The following is a 21352-nucleotide window of genomic DNA, read 5'->3' as shown; positions in this document are numbered from 1 at the left end:
CGAGTTTGACATGCTTGATGTAGAGTGACCACATGTTGGAGTTAAAGCCAACACTTCCCGTGAAGGTCTCAACCAACAGCCAGCATCAACTGTCAGGCGTGTGAGGGGGCAATCCAGGCCCCAGCCACCACAGCCCCCTTAAGCCCTCCTGATGCCAAGGAGACCAGAGATGAGCCATTTCTGCCCAGCCAGCCCTCAATTGCAGATTCATGAACAAAATAAAAATTGTTGTTGTTTTAAGTCCATAAGTTTTAGAGTTATTTCTTAGGCAACTAGAATAACTAGAACATATGGGGTAATTAGAGATGACTGGAATACTGTATAGAGGAATAAGCTTTAAGTATATACAGATCAAATAATATTTTGTGATTTGGCATAAATAGCTAATCTAATTAAAATTATTTCTGAAGGAAACTGAGCCTTCCGGGACTCCTGCCCCTAATCAATGCACACCAGGGCTTGGAGGGTCTAGGGGGGTGGAGGCTAGAGAAGCCCTTGTTTCAGGCCTCACTGCCCCTCTCCCGGAATCAGTGCCAAATGAGAAGGAACAAGTAAAGTTAAAAAGAAGAAAGAAAAGACATTTCAGCTACCAATCAAAGTATAAACAGCTTAGGCCCACACCTGTTTATGAATTTGGGACAGTGTCTTACATATTAATGCTGTTGCTGGTCTAGAAGATTGGGGCTCCACTGAAACTGGCCTCCATGCTTTAGTAAAACCTCCCTCATTGCCCCCTGCTGCTGGGACCCTCTCTGCAGGACAGTCCAGTGTCCATGGCAGTTCCTATACCATTTTCCCTTGGTCACTGCTTAGTCCTCCTTCTCTGCCTAATCTGCTGCCTCGTTTTCTATTGTTGGATCCTGCAATCTCCTTGACACTCTCTTCTGTCCCGTTTCCAGTGCTTCAAGGCCAGGGGATTCCTCTCGGTCAGGTAAGATTTAGCTCCTTCAGCAAAGCCTTTTTCCTCTTGACAAAGCTGCCAACATGGCAGCTGTCCAGCTGGCTTGTGGCTCCATATGTTGGTCAAACCTAGCACGTGGAGTCCCCAGAAATATCGTCCTTGTGCCCTCACTCAAGGAGGCATCTCTGTCTCTCCTGCAGGGGAGACACCAATACCTCCGACTCTCTTCTCACTTACTTAAATGTCACCCCCTCCTGATGGGCTTCCCGCCTTCCCTTTAGAAAGCTCATTGGTTTGTTTGATCAGTCACATATTATTTCAATGTTTATTAACCTCACATGGTGAGCCCTGAAGTTAAGCACTTACAAAAAGATTTCTTTGGTATCCAAGGACGGGTAAAGTTCCTCCAGCTGCCTCTTATTTGCTTACTATAGACACCAGGCAGATGTGGTCCAGTCATCCAGACCTTTCAGTCTAGCACATGACCCACCTCATCCAAGATATTCCAGCGAAGTAGGATACTGCAAGGGTAGTAGGTCCAGCCAGTCTTTGAAAAGGTTACAGCCCTGCTGGGGAGGCTGGGTAACACAGGCAGCTGGGGTCCAGAGCTATGCTTTATTGGTTACGATCTCTCATAAGGCCTAGAGTAGTGCTGGACACATAGTACTCACTGATTAAAATCTCTGGTAAATGATTAATGAATAGATTGACTACAGGAGGATATGTGGCCGTGAGACAACTGTATAGAAGAAGTGAGTGATGAAGAACATTTGGAATGACCTACAGGAGTGAAAGGATTGTCCATGAGTAAGAGACATCTTAAATATGTCCTGGCAACAGAAATAGGACACCCTATATGGGATCAAGAAACTGGTTGGGGGGAAAAAATCCTTACAGTCCACAAAATTGGTCTATGGAGGATCTAGAATTGGTCAATTTAAGATAGGCTGGATTTGATCTGATAGACAGCAGGAAGCTAGGAAAAGGCTAAGAGCTAGTGAGAGATGTATGTATGAAACAGTGTAATAATACTTTAATCACTCTTTTTCCTTTTGCTGTAGACAATTTACTTTTAAAATCCTGAATATTTATTGTGTTTCCTTTTCTTCTATTTTTCTCATAGAAAAGTTCTAACTTTAAATTTAAAAACATGAATTCTTCTTTTGCCCTCAGTACTGTCTGAGTGGCCTTTGTAACTGTAGCTTGGAGATATCTGTAGGGAGAGCTGTGTCTTTTTTTTTTTTTTTTTTTTTTTATAGTATAAGTGTGTCCCATGAAATATTTGGGACATATACTAAAGCATTGTTGGTAGTTTAACTAAAATTCAGATTTAACTGGGTGTCCTCTATTTCATCTGGCAGCCCTACCGCTAATCCTAGTCGTGGACACTTTCTAGAAGCTCCGGGCTGTCAAATTTGGATATCTGGCCACCATAAATGGACAAGAATAGAGGGCAGGGGGTGTGCCTTATTATCCTCACTTTCCTTCGAAAGTCTAGCGCAGCACTCAGCTTATAACGGATGTGTTGGAGTCAGTATTACACAGTTCTTACTCAAAGGAGACTAACCTTGGTGCTGTCCACATGGGAGTTGAAGGAGGGGAGAGCCTGGGCAGCAGAACTGACATGCCCTGGGTAGATCTCCTCGAACCCATGGCAATGAGTCATCCATGCTGACTCACTGCCCATGGTCTCCATCACCTGTGACATCGATGGTGATGTCAGGGGCTGGAAACTGTATCTCACAACCTACATATGTCTCTGTCTTTCTCTTCTTTCTAGCTTCATGGGCGCAAACCTCACTTCAAATATCATGAGTTACTGTGAAGATTTTTTAAATTAAATCACATTTCCCCGCTGGTTAATGCGATCATTTCAGAGTTACATATCCATTGTGGGTTGATTTTTTTCTTCCCAAAGGTAATAAGTTAATGAATTATGCACAAGGGAAGTTTCTACTTCAAGGAAGCTTGTAAAATGAAAGAACACTTTGGTTCTTTCATTGTAGGTCCCCATTTTTTTAAAGTCAGGGCACACCTGTTTCCAGGAAATGGTTTGTTAATAACATAGCTTGGGCTTTGTGGGAGTGTGCCAAAGAATCTTTAAGATGTTGTGTTCTTTTCTTTTTATTTATTTTCCCAAATTGCTATCTGAGGAAAGACATTAATGGGAGGAAAGCGCAGCAGCCATCTATTGGTAATTAGTGCGTCTATAGCGTCTGCTTCATTGCATTCCACTCTGGCTCATTACTGATAATTACTGGGGCTTTCTTGGCAATGTTTAAGAGGCAGATCACTCAAATCCCCTTGCTTGTCATGGAAGCATTTTAACTTCGCCTAACTAATATCCCATGGCCGTCGGGATTAGTCATTTCCCATTACCCACCTTTGAGGTACGTTAGTATTAATCCCTCATTACTGGGTGAGAAAACCAAACCCCCAAGAAGCTGATTTCTGGCCCAAGAACATGTGGTAATCAGTCAGGTCCATAACTACTAAATCTCTTTCCTCCGCTTGTCATCTTTCACCGTCTTCTTGGGTGTCTGAAGACCAAAATTTAGAAAAGGTGTTTCCATTTGCATAGCTAGCCCTATGTTTAGGAAACGAGCATTCATCTCTACTCTCATGTAAGAATTGCCAAGCGCTTTAATAGCATGCCAGTGGTGTGGTCTCTTTCCCCGGCATTCTGAGTCATTTACTTTGGGGTGCAGCAATGGCATAGGGTTTTTGTTTAATAGTAATAATCTTCCATGATGCTACGTGCAAGGAGCGCTGAGAGTGCAGGCCCAGGCAAAGTAAGTAGAGGTTCATGGGATGCTGAAGTTCCAAATCCGACTCAACAGCCTCCTCCCACAGGTCTTCACCATCCCACCAGTAGAGCCCCTGCATATGGAGCCTCTGGAGACATATACATGTAGCCTGGGTGAGAGCATTGTGTTACCAGAAAGGACACATTAGCACAGAGTGGTTTACCAGTTAATCCCAGCAGAAGGGCATCACTCTGATGAAGGGACAGGGAGAGAACAAACCTAGGGTATGATGTATTGACCAGACGGTAAAGGAGGGGTAGAGGAGGGAACCCTGGGCTGCCCCAGGGTCATGACCACGTAGAAGTGCCATGTCCCTGGGCAGTGGTGTCAGCAAATGAATAGGTAAGGGTTGGGGGAGGGAATCAAGGGAGGCGTATTGGGTCAGAGCGGCATGCACTCTGAGGTCAGACTGACTATTATTTAAGCTCTGTGACCTTGGGCAGGTTATTACTTCTTAAATGATCAGTTTCCTAATTTGGAAAACAGGTAAAAATTGCAGCCAGCTCTTCTTTGGTTGGGACCTGGAACAAGATACTGTATGATATAATGCATCGGTGTGCACTGGCCTTCTCAGAGTCACTGGATCTCTGTTAAGTTTTCTTGATTAAAATGGGAATGGACCATTACCCTCTCCCTGGTAACTAATTCTCACAAGGAAATACAGCTTAGATGTAAGGTGGCGAGCCATATGTGGACACGGAAGCAAGAGTGGATAAAACCTTAGAAGGGAATCCCTTGACCTCAGAGTTGTAGGGTGAAGCTGGGAAGCCCAGGATCAGACTATGCCCGTGGACCGAAGGATGAGGACAGGCACCAGGAAGCTAAATGAAGTTAGGACAAGGCTTAGCTCAAAGAGCATAGAGAGCTACCAAAGTCAGAGGCTATGGAGCCACATCCCAAGAAAATCCATGACCCAGAAACAAGGAAAGGTGCCCAAAGTTGGAAGAATTGGTTTCAGGAATAGCCTTCTAGAGCTCGCTGCTCAGAACCAGCCGGATTCTTTGTTCTCTGTCTCCTTGGAGAGTGGCTTAAGCCAAGGAGGTCCCAGAAGCGAGTATCTTAGCAGTCATACTGACAAGCTGTGTGCTGCTAGGGAAATGCTCTTTCTAAATCAGAGCCCCTGACTCTACTCTAAGATGATGGACCTCGCAGCACAGCGGGACCCACAGAAAGCTGGGTCCATGGGATGTTCCGTGGTTAACATATTTATTTGCTGAGCAAATGAAATTTAATGCATTTCTCTATTGGAGGACTTTTCAGTGCTTTTAATTTTCTTGAAAATGTCTAAGAGGAGGATATGGTGATATGTGTTTTTAATTTTGTAATATTTTTATTGATTTCAGAGAGGAAGGGGGAGGGAGAGAGAGATAGGAAATAGACCCATCTATTGGCATTCTGTGAGGCCTGTTTGTATCCAGTCTGAAAATCTTGGCATATGGCAGTAAAGCTGCCCAAGGTGTGTTTTGTAATCACAGACTTGCAAGTTTAAGTGGAGGAGAGAGGTGGAACACGAATGGGCAATTTTCTTCGACTCTTTTATTGTGGGTAGTGTTTATTTTAAGCAGTTTCCCAAATAACTAAAGCCTTTCCTCTATGTTTGTGCTATTGCATTCTTGCAATGATGCATTTTTTATATTTTTTAATATACATTTTTATTGATTTCAGAGAGGAAGGGGGAGAGAGTGAGGAATAGAAACATTAATGATGGGATAGAATCATCGATCGGCTGCCTCCTGCACAGCCCACACTGGGGATCGAGCCTGCAACCTGGGCATGTGCCCTGACCAGGAATTGAACTGTGATCTCCTGGTTCATAGATCAATGCTCAAACACTGAGTCATGCCGGCTGGGCGGAATGATGCATTTTAGGGAGAGTTTCACCCACCTCGCCTCATCCCTCCCCTGAACTTGCTGATGTGAGGTACCGTGATGCCAGCTAGCGTGGTCCCTGCAGAGGGTCCCCCAGACCCTGCTCAACCAAAGAGCTGCCTCGAATGGCAGCCAGGACTTGTTACTGCCTGTGGGTTCCATCCGTCTGCACCCACCCCACAGCTATTCACATGATATTTTTATTTTCTGGAGGGGTCAGTGGAAGGAGAAGCAGCAACTTTGGCGAGGAGGGGGAGGAAATGAGCTCAGATCCACAGCTATAATGAGTAAGAGAGAGCTCATTGGTCTGAACTCTGTGCATCCTAAGTTATGATTGATTTCGGGGATTAAATGTAAACCTTATTAATGACACTTGATAATATGTAAACGTTTAGTGACCATATTTTCTTCACCCGGAATTATAACATAGTCTAAAGATTTTATCTATTTTTCAAACATTGATATGAACAGTCTTCAACCAGCATAAGGATTAAGCCACATGTAGTGTTAGATTAGACAAATCACTATGTTGAAAATAAAACTATTTGAAATCAGGACTTGAGGGAAATCTGGACTGTGGCTGACTGCCCTGTGCCCTGGGGAAGACAAAGAAACTTGGAAGTTCATGCCATTTGCCAAGTGGGTCGAGAGTCCCTGTTGTCCCCAATGACAGTGGCACGCACAGACAGGCCACTCACTCTAACTGTCTTTAGTAAAGAAATAGCAACTATTTGCTATCCTCCTTCTCTGCAGGAAGGCAACAAGGCATTTACCTAGGGAATCTGACTTTATTTTTCTTTTCTAAATATGTTTTCATTGATTTCAGAGAGGAAAGGAGAGGGAGAGATAGAAACATCAATCATGAGAGAGAATCATCGACCTGGTGCCGCCTGCATGCCCCCCACTGAGGATCAAGCCCAAAACCCGGCCATGTGCCCCCACCGGGTGTCAAACCATGACCTCCGGGTTCATGGGTTGATGCTCAACCGCTGAGCCACACCAGCCGGGTGGGGATCTGGCATATTAAATCATTTTTTTCTATGTAAATTGTTCCTATCAGAGAATAAGAAGCAGCTTATTTACAAAGATATTGTTGGTGAGGGAGAAGATCCATAAAAAAGATCATTACAATATTTCTGGCTAATGGTTATAATGCCAGCTCTAGATGAGATGTTTTTAAGGGATTTAGTCTAGAAAGCCAGACAGGGTCAGCTGTTTGGGGCTCTCGACTGGAGAGACGATGAGTAAAAGAGAACCAACTGATGGCCCTTGGCTATTCCAAAGCTGTCCAGCATCTGCACAAGAAACGTGGGTGATCGCAGTGTCCAGTTGAAGGGCGCAGGGACGCATAGCAAGTTTCCCGAAAACCAATGCTTTCTCTCTGAAATGTATGGCCACGAAGGATGCATTTCTGGGATCTGGTGTTTCCTGGCTTATTCAAATAACAATGATAATGTTAGGAACCTTCCAACTACAGGATTCTTCTGCATTCTCGATGACAAGAACGGCCAAAGCCTCGTCCATCTGCTCATGATCTTCGCTCCCGTTGCTTGAATCCTATTCCTGGGCTGCTGGGTCTTCCATCCGTGCTCGACAGCGCCCCCTTCAGTCCACTGGCCAGCATTATCCTGTGAATGTAAGTGGCTCCGCCCGGGTTAATGAGCTTATCTGATATTTTCCCCCCTCTGTGGTGGCTAATTTTGTTTGAGATTTCACAGTGCTTCTACATTTATATATGTAAACAGAGGCACGTTTTCCTCCATGTCCGCAAGTGTCTCAGCAAAAAAGAGAGTTTGCATTCACCTCCCATCATGCCTGCCTGTTTCGGATTTGAAAAGCTGTGGGTCAGTGTGTGAATGTGTGTCAATTAGATGATCCTACATTAGTTCCCAAAGGAAAGGAAATGGCTGTTCTCGCTTAGGTTTTGGAAATATCCAGAGTGTGCAGGGCAATCTCCACGTAAAACAGCGGTTCTCAACCTGTGGGTCGCGACCCTTTCACAGGGGTCACCTACGACCATGGTAAAACACATATATAATTACATATTGTTTTTGTGATTAATCACTATGCTTTAATTATGTTCAATTTGTAAAAATGAAATTGGGGGTCACCACAACATGAGGAACTGTATTAAAGGTTCGCGGCATTAGGAAGGTTGAGAACCACTGAAAGCTCATAGGTATATTTTAATTCATTTTCTTTATGAAGAGGGAGAACCAGGCCCATCAGCACGTCACTAATGGACTGTTAGAAATACAATAGACATGAGCCTTAGGATTTAGATAAGTTGGGCTTAGGACTTCAAGTTTAATATGAACAGGGTTCTTATAAGATACTTGGGATGTGGACATTGGTTTGGGTTCCTGTGGCTGCTCTTACAAGTTGCCGCACCTTTAGTGCCTGAAACAACAAATTGATTCTCCTACAGTTTTGGAGGTCAGAGCCTGAAGTCGGTCAGTAGGACAGAGTTCCTTTCCGGAGACGCTGGGGAGGAATCTGTTTCCTTGCCTTTTCCAGCTTCTGGGTTCCCGCATCACCAACCTCTGCTTCTGTAGCCACATCTTCTCCCCTGTCGCGAGCGCTCCTGCCTCCCGCTTATCGGGCCCCTTGTGATAACACTGCCCGCCTGCAAAATCCAGGCGAGCCTCCTGTCTCCAGACTCTTTGCCACATGAGGTAACACGCTCACAGGTTTCAGGACGTGGACGTCTTCGCGGCCCATTATTCGGCCATGACAGATAACGTCACTTCCCCTTTCTGATCACTTTTCTCACTGGTCTCCCCCAAAAGCTGAAGGAGTTCAGCCCAGCTCTGACTGGCAGGTGTAGACTGTGAAGGCGAACGTGCCAACCTGCAGAAACACCCCCTATGAGGAGGCCTCCATCCCAGGGAAACTTCCAGTGGGCACCACATTGACGTTTTCTCCCTTTCCCGCCAGAGTCTTGCAGGTGTAACCTGTGGCCCACCGCACAGAAGCAAGAGCGGTGGAGGTAGCATTCATGAGCTCCAGGGCTCCGGAATAAAGAGATTCAGACTCCCAGCCTGTCCCTTCCTGAGTCTGTAATCTTGCACACGTTCCTTATTTAATCAAACCTCGAGTTGGGTATCTGCAAAACAGAGATAATGTCCATAATTGCTGTGAGATTATAAAAATAAAGCGTGCAAAATGCTTAGCACATGCCTGGAGGTCAGTTATTGCCCAGTGAGTGGTGGTCACGGCAGGGATGCTCTTGCTCCGGGCTGCCCAGGACGCCAGAGGTGAAGAGTGGACACAGCAGGGCAGAGGGCACTGGGAGTGGAGAGAGCTGCAGGTCTAGCTAAAGGCCAAAGCCATCTCTGTGTTAATAAACGAGGCAGACCTCCAGCATCGTGCAAAAGAAATGGAATTCCGTGCTTACATTGAACTTGCAGCTTTTGTATATGCAAAGTCTGAGAATGAAATAATAAGACCCGGAATGGGAAGGCCAACCCCAGCGTGACCTTCTCAATATCCTAAGAGAGGAGTCCTGATTAGCTCAGTCCATGGCAACTGCCTTAGGCTGGTTAAGACTGACACCTGATTCTTTGTAACATTTATAGCTATGTGAATCATTTGTTTGCTGGCTTCTTCTTTTTTTTTTTATTGATTTTTTTACAGAGAGGAAGGGAGAGGGATAGAGAGTTAGAAACATCGATGAGAGAGAAACATCGATCAGCTGCCTCCTGGGTATGTGCCCACAACCAAGGTACATGCCCTTGACTGGAATTGAACCTGGGACCCTTGAGTCTGCAGGCCAGCACTCTTTCCACAGAGCCAAACTGGTTAGGGTGTGCTGGCTTATTCTTAAGTAATGGGTAATACTATTTTATCCCAGAGTGTGGTTTCAGCTTTATTCTCAATAAACCACTTTATTGTCATTCTAAATCCTGATTTTAAAATCCTTCTCCAGATGTTATATGTGTGATGTTGGACCAAGCGAATTCGGCCTACAAAAGCATTAGTGTTCATTAAATATTCTCTCTAAGCCAGTTATTGCTTGTGCCAACTGCCTAAACTACACTTTACTATTTATTCCTTGCCATCATTCGATTATAATTCTAATTGACTCTACAGATGACAAACTGAGACTTCAAAAGTCCGAGGAGTAACTTGCCAGTCTTACAGCTCTTGTAAGTGGTTCAGCCCAGAGTCCAATCCAGATCTTTCTGTCTCCACGCCCCAGTTTCTGGCACTTCCAGGGAGAAAAACTAAGAGATAAAAAATATCAGGAACAACAAAAATTACTTCTGAAATGGAAAAATATGTCCATAAATGGAAGAAAATGAATTTCAGAATTACATGTCGATTATGATTAGATTTTTGTAAACTAAATAGGAATTACATATAGTTATATATGTTATACTTTATGTTATATTACAAATATAGTAATATATATTTTAAAACTTTTTTGAAAACTGATGAAAGCTATGGGTCACTTTTCCTTTCAAATGCATATGCAGCCCTAGCTGGTTTGGCTCAGTGGATAGAGCGTCGACCTGTGGACTCAAGGGTCCCGGGTTCAATTCCAGTCAAGGGCACATGCCCGGGTTGCGGGCTCAATCCCCAGTGCGGGGAATGCAGGAGGCAGCCAATCAATGATTCTCGTTCATCACTGATGTTTCTATCTCTCTCTCCCTTTCCCTTCCTCTCTGAAATCAATAAAACTATAAAAATATAAATAAAATGCATATGCATACATGCACACAAAACTTCACACACAACTTCAAGCGGTTCATGTTAGGGATCTCGAATACATATATATTACATATACAGAAAAGTCTGGAAGAATATACAGCAAATTGTTAATTACACTCTTTGAGGAATAGGATTGTAAGATATTTTTCACGTTATCCTTTATGTTATTCTGTTTTGGTTGAATTTATTTCCAATGAGCATGTATTATTTCTGTAACTAAGAAAAATTTAAGATTATAAATGGAGTCCAAGTGTTTCCCATTTAAAATGGGATTTACTGTTTATTTTATTTTTTCTGATGACCAGGCTTCTAGTGTTTTCTTAAGTCATAACTCAGAGAGGATGGATAGACCTCTGAAAAAATGTAAAGAATGCCTTTGTGAATGCACTCCATAGAGGCTATATAATGGAAAAAGGAACTTTCCCTACAAGTTAAGATTAACTGAAAAATAGGCATGTTGGAGATAGGGCTGCAGGGCCCTTCCAATAGCATTTTCCGAAAGTGTTATCAGTGTTCTCGGCTGTGAAGGCGGCGTGTGCAGGGGACTTTCAGAGTTCTTTAGTGAGAACTGAAAGGACCTTATGACAGGTTATACGTGCTCTGTAGTAACTGAACGTAAACGAGGTGAATGCTACGTTGCAGTGGGAAAAAGCCGAGTCAGTTACAGGAGAGGTCCGTGTGCTAAGCGAATTATCCTTGGGCTATCCTGTAAAATGCTTCTTAAGCCTCATTTCCAGTCGGTCTGGCACTAACTGAAGGGGCTGTTTCCAGGGCGCCCTGTTCTTGACTGAGGGAGTTTCCTTCCGCTCCCACCTGCTCTCTTTCTCTGTCCCTGGGTTGCGGTGTCAGGGTGATCATCTTACAGAGTAACGGGTCTGGAAGACACTTTCTCCCCCCACTCCCACCCCTCCCCCATACACACATCCCTGTCTCTCGTGCAGGGACTTCCCATCCAGCTTTATAACGAAATCCGATTCTGAGTGAAAACCAAGATTCCGGGCACCACTTACTTTTTTCATTGAGAAAAAAAAAAATCATGCATTTAAAAAAAGGAATCTGTAATATTGCAGCCTGATTTAATCTTGGTAGATTAGTTTCTGTGTCAGTTGGGTGTTCTTTTGTTTATTTGTTTCTAAATTTATTTTAATATTAGTTTTGTTTTTTGTTTTTTTAAAAAGGTATAAATGTACAGTGAAAAGTAAGTCATTTCCTACCCCAGGCCATTAGATCCCGAAACCTGTTGGGGTTTGACAATAGCTGGAGACCCCAGGAACTCACTCAAGGATTGTAGTGAGCATCTTCCCACCGCAGCACATCTCCAGAACAGACCCCCTCCCCCACGCCAGTTTCATGTGGCAACTGCAGGAGCAGCAAGTATTTAGGAAACCCTTTGGGCCCGCGCCAGTGTGGTAGGTAACAAAGGGCAGGACTTCTCTCCCCTGCCCTGGCCAATCTGAAACTGGAAGCTGCACACTGCTGTTGGTTCTTCTCGCTGGCCGCGATGGGAGTGCTGTTGGCATGGAGTGTGTGTGTAGAAGTGCCTGTAAGGACGTTGTATCACACACCCTTCCCAGAGGCTGGGGCCAGAGAAGGACGCAGAGCCCTTTGCACACTGCGCTGCAGGATTAGGAGCTCCCTGCGCCCTGGGACGAGGAGCCCGACAGCTAACTTTTGCCGGCGCCATCGCAGGTCAGAGCTCCCTGCGGGAGGCAGTCCTAGGAGTAGCAGGCCCTTTAGAGGCAAGGAATACACTGTTGGAGTCAAGAGTCTCTGCTTCCAATTTATAACAGCCTGGTTTCCGTCCTGGCACAGCCACGTACTGATTTTGTTCGGTAAATTTTCTCGCGATCTCTTAACATCTGTTCCCTTGCCTGGAAGATAGAGGTAATAGCATTTGCCTTGTAAAACCATTAGGAGGATTAAATGGGTGTGACATGTAAAGCACCTCCCACCGCAGTGAGGTGCTCCGTAAATGGCAGCGGATGACATGGGTAGCATGAAAAGTCTTTCTTTTGACCCCCCTTTCTCTGCCAGCTGCTGTCCTTCCTTCCTACACCCCTTTTAAACAAAGCTCTTCCAAAGAAAGCCCCAACTCCCCATCTCCTACTTCCCTCCTTGCCTTAGCTCCTAACCCCACTCCCAGGGGCGTTGGCCTCACCTCTCCCATGCTACTTTTTTTTTTTTTATTTTGGTCAAGGTCGCCAGTGGCCATTGCATGGCAGAATGCAATGACATGTACCAGTGGCAGCAATCAATCAGCAGCATTTGATAGATAAGATTCCCCCTTCCTTCTTGGTATGATTTCCGCTTGGCTTAATCTTATCTCTATGCCTTTCAGGCATCTGATAAGATCCCCTGGTTTTGAAATAATTTCACTTTTCAGAAATGAATGGACTAATGTGATGTCCCCCTTGACTTTTTTTAAGCTCATTAGAAGCCAAACCAGTTATCACTTTGGAGCTTTACTTATAAGTTAATCCTTTGATCGTCTTATAATATGTATAATGGTATTAAATTATAGGAGAAAAGGGGATTTTTACTAACTATATCTTTGTATATCCATCCACAAATATGAGATGAGCACTTACTCGGTGTGGGCTTGGTGATAGGTTGGGGGTAATAAAGAGGCTTCTAGAAACTTCTGGTCTAATAGGGAAGTGTGTATATATTAGCTAGGATATTACTTCAGCTACTTTAACAGAGACTAAATAACAGTGCCTAAAACAAAATAGAAGGCTTCTCCCTCTCTCTCTCTCTCTCACTCTCTCTCTCTTTTTCTCTCAGAGACTGTCCCCTAAGATCCTCTGGGGCTCCACTCCTTCCAAAAATTGGACTCTTGATCTTTTGGACAAAAGTTACTCTACCTACAACTTCCCCTGTCATTGGTTGGCAATGGATTCTTCTAGGTTGGCTCAAGCCAAAGACCTTGAAGTCATCCTTAACTCATCTCTTCCTCTCACATCTCACATACAACCTGTCAGAAAATCCTGTTTATTCTACCTTCAAAACATCCCCTATTGTGTTATTTTCATGATGGCTGAATTGGCTCACACTCCCACATGCACATTCTGGGCCCTGGGAAGAGGGAGGAAGAAAAGTGAGCAAGTGGCTTCCTTTGAAGGAGAGGACCCAGAAGTTGCACATCTCAGTTTTACTCAGATCCCTTTGGGCAGAACTTAGTCACATGACCATACTCAAGCCAAGAAACTTAGTGTGAAAAAAAGAGAGAAACTTAGAGGGTAGGGTAGCCACATGCCCAGCTTGGGGACCTGTGTTACTAAAAGGAAGGAGTGATTGACTGTGGGAGACAAATAAAAGTCCCTGCTCAGCCACATCTGCAAATATTTCTGCTGCTCCAATGAGGAAGGTCTTCACGGACATGGCTGCACCTCACCTTCTCAACACGTTGCACATTGCGCGTGGCCAATAAATATTGGTTGATTGGGTGATTGGATTAATGTACTTTCATCCAAGAGATTTTGTGGAGGGATTTTATTATAATGCCTCAAACAAATACTGTTCAATCCCACGGTAAATACTTCAGAAAAAAATAAATGGCAAAGGATCCATGGTCACAGATGGGTTCTCTGTATACTTACCCACCCCTTCATGCTAACCTTGGGAGCCCGCCATAGTAAAACAGGTGCAAACGATAGACTCGGGCTAAATGGTTTGTGTTGCAGTGGGTCAGCCGCTTCATTGATGCTCCCAGAGATTAAGCTACCTCCCGGCACATCTGCAGACCTCCATTCTGGGAACTAAACGCCAGAGGTTAGTGTGGTTGCGTGGCGTACAGACTGCTTTCCTTTCCGAATTCATCCTGCTACACGGGACCGGGTTCCCAGCCTTCCCCTCACCCCCACCCCTCCACCCCCACCAGGTGGCAGTCAGGCTGGTAGAATTGTTGTCTCTAGTCCATGAGGAAATGAAAACGGACGCTGCTGGAGGAAGTAAATAGAGCAGCAGTAAAGCGTCCCTGCCCTGATCTGAACATCTGTTCAAACTGTTCGCAGCTCCCATGAGAAGGGTGTGGGACGCAGGCTTGGATCTATAAAGGAAAACCCCCATCCACTGCACTCTGCTCACTGCCAATTTGTGATCATTTGACCTCAAGCGGCCCTTATGATGCCTTTGAAGGGAAGCCAAGCTGGCTCAATAAATATGGTAAAACAAGAGGAGAAAGGCTGTTTGTCATATTCATGGGCGTGAACCTTTGCAGAACCTGGCGTCATGAGCTACTGAATTTAAATGACTGCTGCTTATGCCAAATGAGATAAGGGTTCAGTATAGAGGGCGCAACCGCCCCACAGTTTGAAACCTCAGGTTAAGGTAAGGTTGAGCTGCTCTGTACACTTGAAAGAAACAGCCTCTGCTCTATGGTGTTGGGATTGCGCCGGTGCACACCGGCCTTTCTTCACGTGTCTGAACGAGCAAGGAGTCTGCTGAATCGTTAAGACCGCCAGACGCTCTCCTGGAACTTGGCTACCGCAATCCAGATGTCAGTTTGCATTTGCTTTAGGGTGAACATTTGGCAGTATGGCCTTGGGCCAACCCTTTTCTCAGTGTGGAAGGCTCCGAGGAGCTGAATGCTCAGCTGGGCTCCCCACCGGCTCTTGTCTCCAGCTGCTTCGGGGCGCATTGGCCCAGAGGTAATGGGGCAGCGATAAGCATGATGAAAATAAAGTTCGTTGCTCGTCAGGCCAGCCAAGCCCCGGCTCTGTGTTCTTGGCATGACACATGGTTGGTATATGAGTTGTCCCACTGGGAGAAAAGGGATGAGATTTCTCTAACCAGGTCTAATCTGTGGATTGTCAATCATTAGCTCATGGAGAATCATGTCAGAACCAGGCTAATGGATGGGAGCCATGACCTTGGGTCAGCCTGTTTACTGACCCCATCTTGACTAAGCTTTTGGGGTCTGGTACACCCTTGGAAACACAGCATCAGAATGCAGGACTGGCTGCTTTTTATTGAATTATTAAGGGGGAGGAAGTGGTGGGCATCGTTAAATCAGGGGCCAGGTTGGCGTCTCCTCCGGTGTGCCCTCCCAGCGATACACTCTGAGCCTTAGACGTTGCTGCCTAAGGCAAGCTTCAGGGGCAGCTGCACGGTTCCCCATTTTTTTTCACACAAGGGGAGGAAATAATAGTGGCTACAGCTCCCGAAAATTCAGCCTGATAACCTGAAACTGTGACAACCCTTTTCTCATCTTATTTGGGGATTAATGTCTAGCTTTATGGCTCCCTGCTTCTTATTCTCCAGAACTCGTTGTTGTGTAGCTGAACTGAAGAGTAAGAAGGAAAACATTGCTCTCCGGGCCCTGAGAGCCGACTGGTCCCTAGGATATTCTCAAGACCTACCTGGAAGTCAGATGCTTTATTTCACTGCTTGCAATTTCCCCTGCATACCAGGGAATTAAAGGCAGTCTCTCCCCCTCTTCCCCTCACACTCCCTCCCCATCCTCTCTCCCTCAGTTTTCCTGTCTTTAAAGATGCAGACAACCTCTCTGGCATGTTGCCCAGGCTTAGGAGAGAGAATCTCTGTAAACATTTCTTCTAGCCATTGGCATAGAGGCCCTGTATAAATCAACAAGACACTTTGTTGTAGAACTTCCTCATTATCAACATTCACTACTGTTTCGTATTATGAATGCTTCTTTGTCTTCAAAACGCATTTCAGATTAAGCAATACTGTTATTGAAAATGCAGGAGGCACCTGCTGTGGGCTTGGCTGGTGGAATTGCAGATGGTTGCCATGAATATTACAAAGCCAGGTTCCTGCAAGTGAGTTAAAAATAGTAATTTATGGATCACGTCGGAGGTGGAAGTAGAGATTCAGCTTCCTTGCTATCCATTTGAGTCTCCGGATTTATCCTTTCTAGGGAAAAGAGCTTTGAGATCTACGTGTGGCTCACCTACCCGATTCAGTTGGGATTGAGTTTTTTCTTAGTATTGGATGCATAGATTAAAATTTAATTACAAAATAAAAGTGTTCTGCATACGCTGTGTGCCAGAGCTATGCTGTGTACTGGAGATACTCACATATATAAGAACCAGCCTTGCTATCGAGGTGTTCATAGCCCCTCCAGGGAACTTTTATCTGTCGACAACAACTCTCTTGTAATGCAGTGAGCACTATAATGAAGATGTACGCTAGAGACACAGGGTGGGGGTGGGGTGGGATGTGGAATATATGGTGGGTAAGGGCACCTGGTCTTCAATGGCAGATGTATCAGGTTAAATCTGGACCTGCCATTATTAATTGGGATTAAAATAAATACTGGGGTGACGAAGAAGTGCTAAAGACAGGGTCTGACACCTGGAACATGCTCAGTGGATGATCATTTGCAACTAATGAGTAAGCAGTTGATCAAGGTTTATTTGGTAGAAGTCTGGGCAGCAGGAGGAAGCGTCGTGGAAGCTGAGACCACAGCAGGGGACACGTGTGAAGGGGCGAGAGCTCACGGCTGGTTAAGAAGAGCCTGCCCCTCATGTGGTTGGGGCAGGAGTGGGTGGAAAGAGGGTCAAGAACTTTAGAAAAGACAAGGGCCAGATTGAGAATCAATTCGTAATGTCAGACTGAGAGAACAGACTTGATATTGACGACAGTGGGGGTGTTATTGGCGTTTGCAAGCAAGAAAGTGGCACAGAGAGATGTGAGTTTTAAAAAATAGCCTTTCTCATAGCTGAGTGTGAAACTGTCTGGAGGGGAGAGTCGTCAGAAAACGAGGACCCTAGTGCCAGCAAGAAGTTATGTTCACATTCACTCCATCGGTATTTGGTGAAGGCCTATTGTTGGCATTTTGCTAAGAACAAATAAAGACAGAATGTGGGCAAGGGATGGAGAGAGGGAAAACAACATGTTTCCCTGGGATATAATTGATCAGAACTGGAGACTGTCTGGAAGCAGGGGTGATGAAGGACAAGAGAAAAATAATTTCAAGGGAAAATGAGATATTTTGCACCACTGGAATTCAAAATACTCCATCAGAGCTAGGAAAGAAAGACACTTACTTTTCTTTTTGCCTTTCTCCTCCCCCTCCTTCTTGGGAAAGAAATCTCGGGGGCTAGTGATAGCCAGCTCTCTGAGCAGTTGGTCCACGGCCTTCTGAGGTCAGGTCAGGCTCTGCATTAGCTTCCAGAGAGATAATGAAGATTGAGTGGGCAGTGAGAAATTAACAAACAGCTTTGGACAATATTCTCGTGGCTCACCAGGGCCCCTTGAATGCTCAACTAATCTTTTTAAAAGAGAAATATCAGTTGACTTTGGAAAGTTACTTTCCTGTCAAAGTGGAAATGTTATGAGAGGCGATATTAAATAATGGAAAATGTGAGGTTATTGGATGAGAGGTCGGGGACGGGATCTAAGGCCATCTTAGGTTAACAGTCGAGTGAGTGGTGATGTGTAAATATTGACATGGAACCCAAGAGGAAATAAGGAGAGGAAGAAGGGTGACAGCCTGACATGGTTTTGCTGATTGGAAGGACGTTCATGGTTTTGCTGATTGGAAGGACGTTGAGGGAATAATAACATCTTTTTAAAAAGACAGGGATATAGGAGACTGAGGAGGGAGCCACTCTATCTTTGACTATATTTGTCCTTCCAAAAGTTATCAGCCACACCCTTATTGGAAAGATGGCATAATTTATTGCCAAGGTTGAATAAGAGTCAATAACATATATTGCATTGTACAGAAAAGACACATACACAAAGAAATTGCCAGGAACCATTCAGGGTAGTATCTAACCAAGTGCCAAATAAATGTCAGTCGTGGATTGTCAAATATACCTCAATAAAGCTGGAAATGTCATAGAATATGGTAGGAAGGGCAGTAGCCTTGGCGTTAGGAGACCTGTGTCAGGTCATGAATCTGTCTTCAGCTGGGTGACCTTATGCAAGGTACTTCATCTCTTTGAGCAGCCATTTACTTGTTCATTAGATTCATGCATTCACTCAGGAAACACATGGACTTGCTCTGTGCCATGTGGCTGTGGTGGTAAAGAATATAACCTATCCAGAGAGACATACCGGGGTCAAGTTGCAGCTACGTCACTCACTTTGAGACCTTGAATTTATTTAACCCCTCTGAGCTTCCGTTTCCTCATCTGTCAAATAGTGATAATAAATCCCAACTCATAGAGCAGTTGCAAGCTATTGTAAATGAGGAAATAAAGTGAGATTGTGTATATAAAACATTGCACTCCTCCTGACACATAGAAAAAGCTTAAGAAATGATAGCCATGATCATTACTCTGGGTACTGTACCAGTTGCTGGAAATGCAAGGAGAGTGGGGGAGAGGGACACTGTGCAGGAAAAAGCAGACAATAGTGTCAGCCTGAACACCTCCCTGGACTGTTGGGAGGGTCCCTGAGGACATTAAGTAAAGAGCTTCACATGCCAATAACAGGCTGAACAAAGGAAAGATGGTATGGCTATTACCAATGGTTGGGGCAGACTCTAGAGTCTTCCCTTTTCCTGTTAGGATGGAAATTAGAGATAACCCCATGTGTCTTAAATAATCTGCACATGCATTCTCTCACAAAACAAGAAGTCCAGAGGTGAAATGTTTCCAGGGTTGTTTATTTCTATGGTTTAATGATGTCATCAAGAGTCCATGTTTCCACTGCCATTCTCAGATGTTGGTTGACATTGGCTGCAGCAGCTGTGGACATTACCTCCTCAGCACACCACACCAAGGCAGATATCTCCTCCTTGCATCTTAAGATCTAAGAAGCCCTTCTCAGAATCCCATCCCACCCTTGTACACTAGCCTGTAAGTCTCACTGGGCAAAATTGGATTCCATTTCTTTTCCTAAGCCAGTCAGTGATAAGATAAAGCTACTATAATTGGTTTATGTTAACCAAGATCCACCCCCCTGGGGCTGGGAATTCTTTCATTTCCTCCCAAACCAAGGCATTGCAGAGGACGCAGACCACCTGAGCAAAGTCAGGTTTCTGTTAACAGGGAAGGAAAGAGAAATGGTTGCTGGGTACTCACCTTCAGTGTCTTCTGCAGGCCCTATCGCTAGTGAGTCTCTGTATCTCCCAAGTCCACCTCCAAAACATCTTAGATTCACCCTGCTCTTTGCCCAGGTTCCCGACATCTCTCGCCTGGACTCTTGATTCCTTTTATCTCCTTCCCAACCACCCGATCTTCCCTTCAGCCTCAGTCAGCTCTTTATATAATGCAAGTCTGAATATACCATGTCCTAAATTAAAGACTCCTAAAACTCAATTCAGATGCAACCACCTCTTTGAAGATGCCCCTGATGTTTTATTATGGCTCTTTGATAGCCCTGATAAGGGACAGTTTTGCTTTTGAGCTATTTGCTATGCCTCCTACTGTCTTCTTGGTCCAATATGGTGACATTGGCTACATGTGGCTATTGAACACCTGCAACATGGCTGGCCCAAACTGAGATGTGTTTTAACTAAAAAAAAAAAAAAAAAAAAAAAAAGACATTTTGACTTTCAAAGATTTAGAACAACAAAACAAGAGGAATTTAAATTTTTCCATTAATAATTTTAGAATTGATCATACGTTGAAACGATACTGTTTTGAATATATTGTGGTTAAATGTAATATCTTATTAAAATTCATTCCCCTGTTTCTTTTTAATTATTAATGTGATGACTGTTTATAGTTACCTACATAGCTCACATTTGCAGCTCACACCGTTGGCTGGGCACCAGGTTGCTCACTCTGACAGAGCTGGGGCCGTATCTTATTTGCTCATTATTCGTTATGGAGCGCCCTTTCCTCCCCTCACGTCCATCAGAGTTGGAACCCACTCAAAACACTGTCGTTGGAGTGGGGTTTTTGTGTTTCTTTTTTTTCTCCCAGCGTTCTAACTGAGCTTCTTTTTAAGTTCGCCACATTTGGAAATTACTCTTCATTGTGGTTACTTCCAGGCACGAAGTTGTTATGAAACAATCCAACTGAAAGAGGAAAAACTAGAATTTAAAGATTTCGATTAAGTTTGCTTGTCTCTGTTAGTTTTCATTCTGGTTTAGCAGACATTCCTCAACAAATTATATCTTACACTTAAAAGGTAGTGGTGTCTCCATGACTACAGCCCCCAGAATTTTTAGTTATTTTTACAATTGCTATTAGGAATAAAGCAGTAGATGTAAATTATGTTCTTTCTATTCAATTCCACGAATTAAAGCCGGCAGTTACTTCTTTTATTCGTGGATAAAATAATTACATATAGACATTTAAAAACCATTTATTGTATTCTTAGGCAGGATCATTTAGAAGACCCAGGATTAGTTCTGTATTGTGGAAGACATTTAGGAGGAAATCTGTTTATAATGGCATAATCAAATAAAAAAAAATTTATATTTCATGCGCAAACACGAAGGAATTAAGTTTTATTACAGTAGCCAAAAAAATGCCGTTGGAGGGAAATCATTTTTCCCCCCAGAAATGTCTTTAGAATTATAGTTTGAATTTGGAAATAAACCATATCCGTGGCCATAAATCATGTGCCAGGGACTACAACAGGCTCGTCTGGTTGCCTTCTGGCCAAAGGGCTGAGCGGCCTTTGCAAGCAGAGTGCTCCCGGCGCGGGGCAGGCTGTTCCCCTGGATGAACAGAAGCAAGCATGGAGTCCGTTATTTTGTCGGTGGGGCTGCTCGGTAAGGCTCTTTGCCAGGTCTGGGGAAGAGCATTGTTTCCTGCAGCTCTGATCTTTTCCCACTCAGAAAAGCTCTGTCCCCGTGACATGTGGAAGCCGGAAGCCGGGTGGAATTCAGGGACCCTCTCCACTCATGGAGTCCCTATCCCGGGACAGCTGGGTAGTCCTTCCTCTCTTTTTAAAAAAATTACGGTAAAATATACATAACCATCTATAGACCGTTTTGCTTACCCATTGATCTGTTGCAGGACATTTGCATTGCTTTGGCTGTGTGTGGTTTGCAGTAGAGCATGAAAATACTAGTATGTGATGACACGCTGGTCGTTTCTACATTTGGATCTATGTCTGATGAATAAAAAAGAAACCCAGATGTTATCACCCTAAGAAAAGTCTGGCTTCCCTGCTGGAGAGAGCCTGCTGT

General features: G+C 44.3%; 1 protein-coding gene across 7 annotated transcripts in view; it reads left to right on the top strand.

Moving 5' to 3' along the window:
* NCALD (neurocalcin delta) overlaps window positions 1-21352 on the top strand; it is a 291656-nt gene that overhangs the window by 234436 nt on the left and 35868 nt on the right. For 4 of the 7 annotated variants that reach the window (XM_036337951.1, XM_036337946.1, XM_036337945.1 and 1 more), the window contains one exon: window positions 7055-7213. The exons of the other annotated variants lie outside the window; for them this stretch is intronic. The gene's annotated coding sequence lies outside the window, so the exon portion shown is untranslated. The remainder of the gene's footprint in view (window positions 1-7054; window positions 7214-21352) is intronic. 7 annotated transcript variants of the gene reach the window in all.

This window comes from Myotis myotis, unplaced genomic scaffold (genome assembly GCF_014108235.1).
Source record: "Myotis myotis isolate mMyoMyo1 unplaced genomic scaffold, mMyoMyo1.p scaffold_m19_p_16, whole genome shotgun sequence".
Taxonomy (NCBI): domain Eukaryota; kingdom Metazoa; phylum Chordata; class Mammalia; order Chiroptera; family Vespertilionidae; genus Myotis; species Myotis myotis.
The sequence above is the reverse complement of the archived record's forward strand: the minus strand, read 5'-3'. Positions and strand labels throughout refer to the sequence as shown.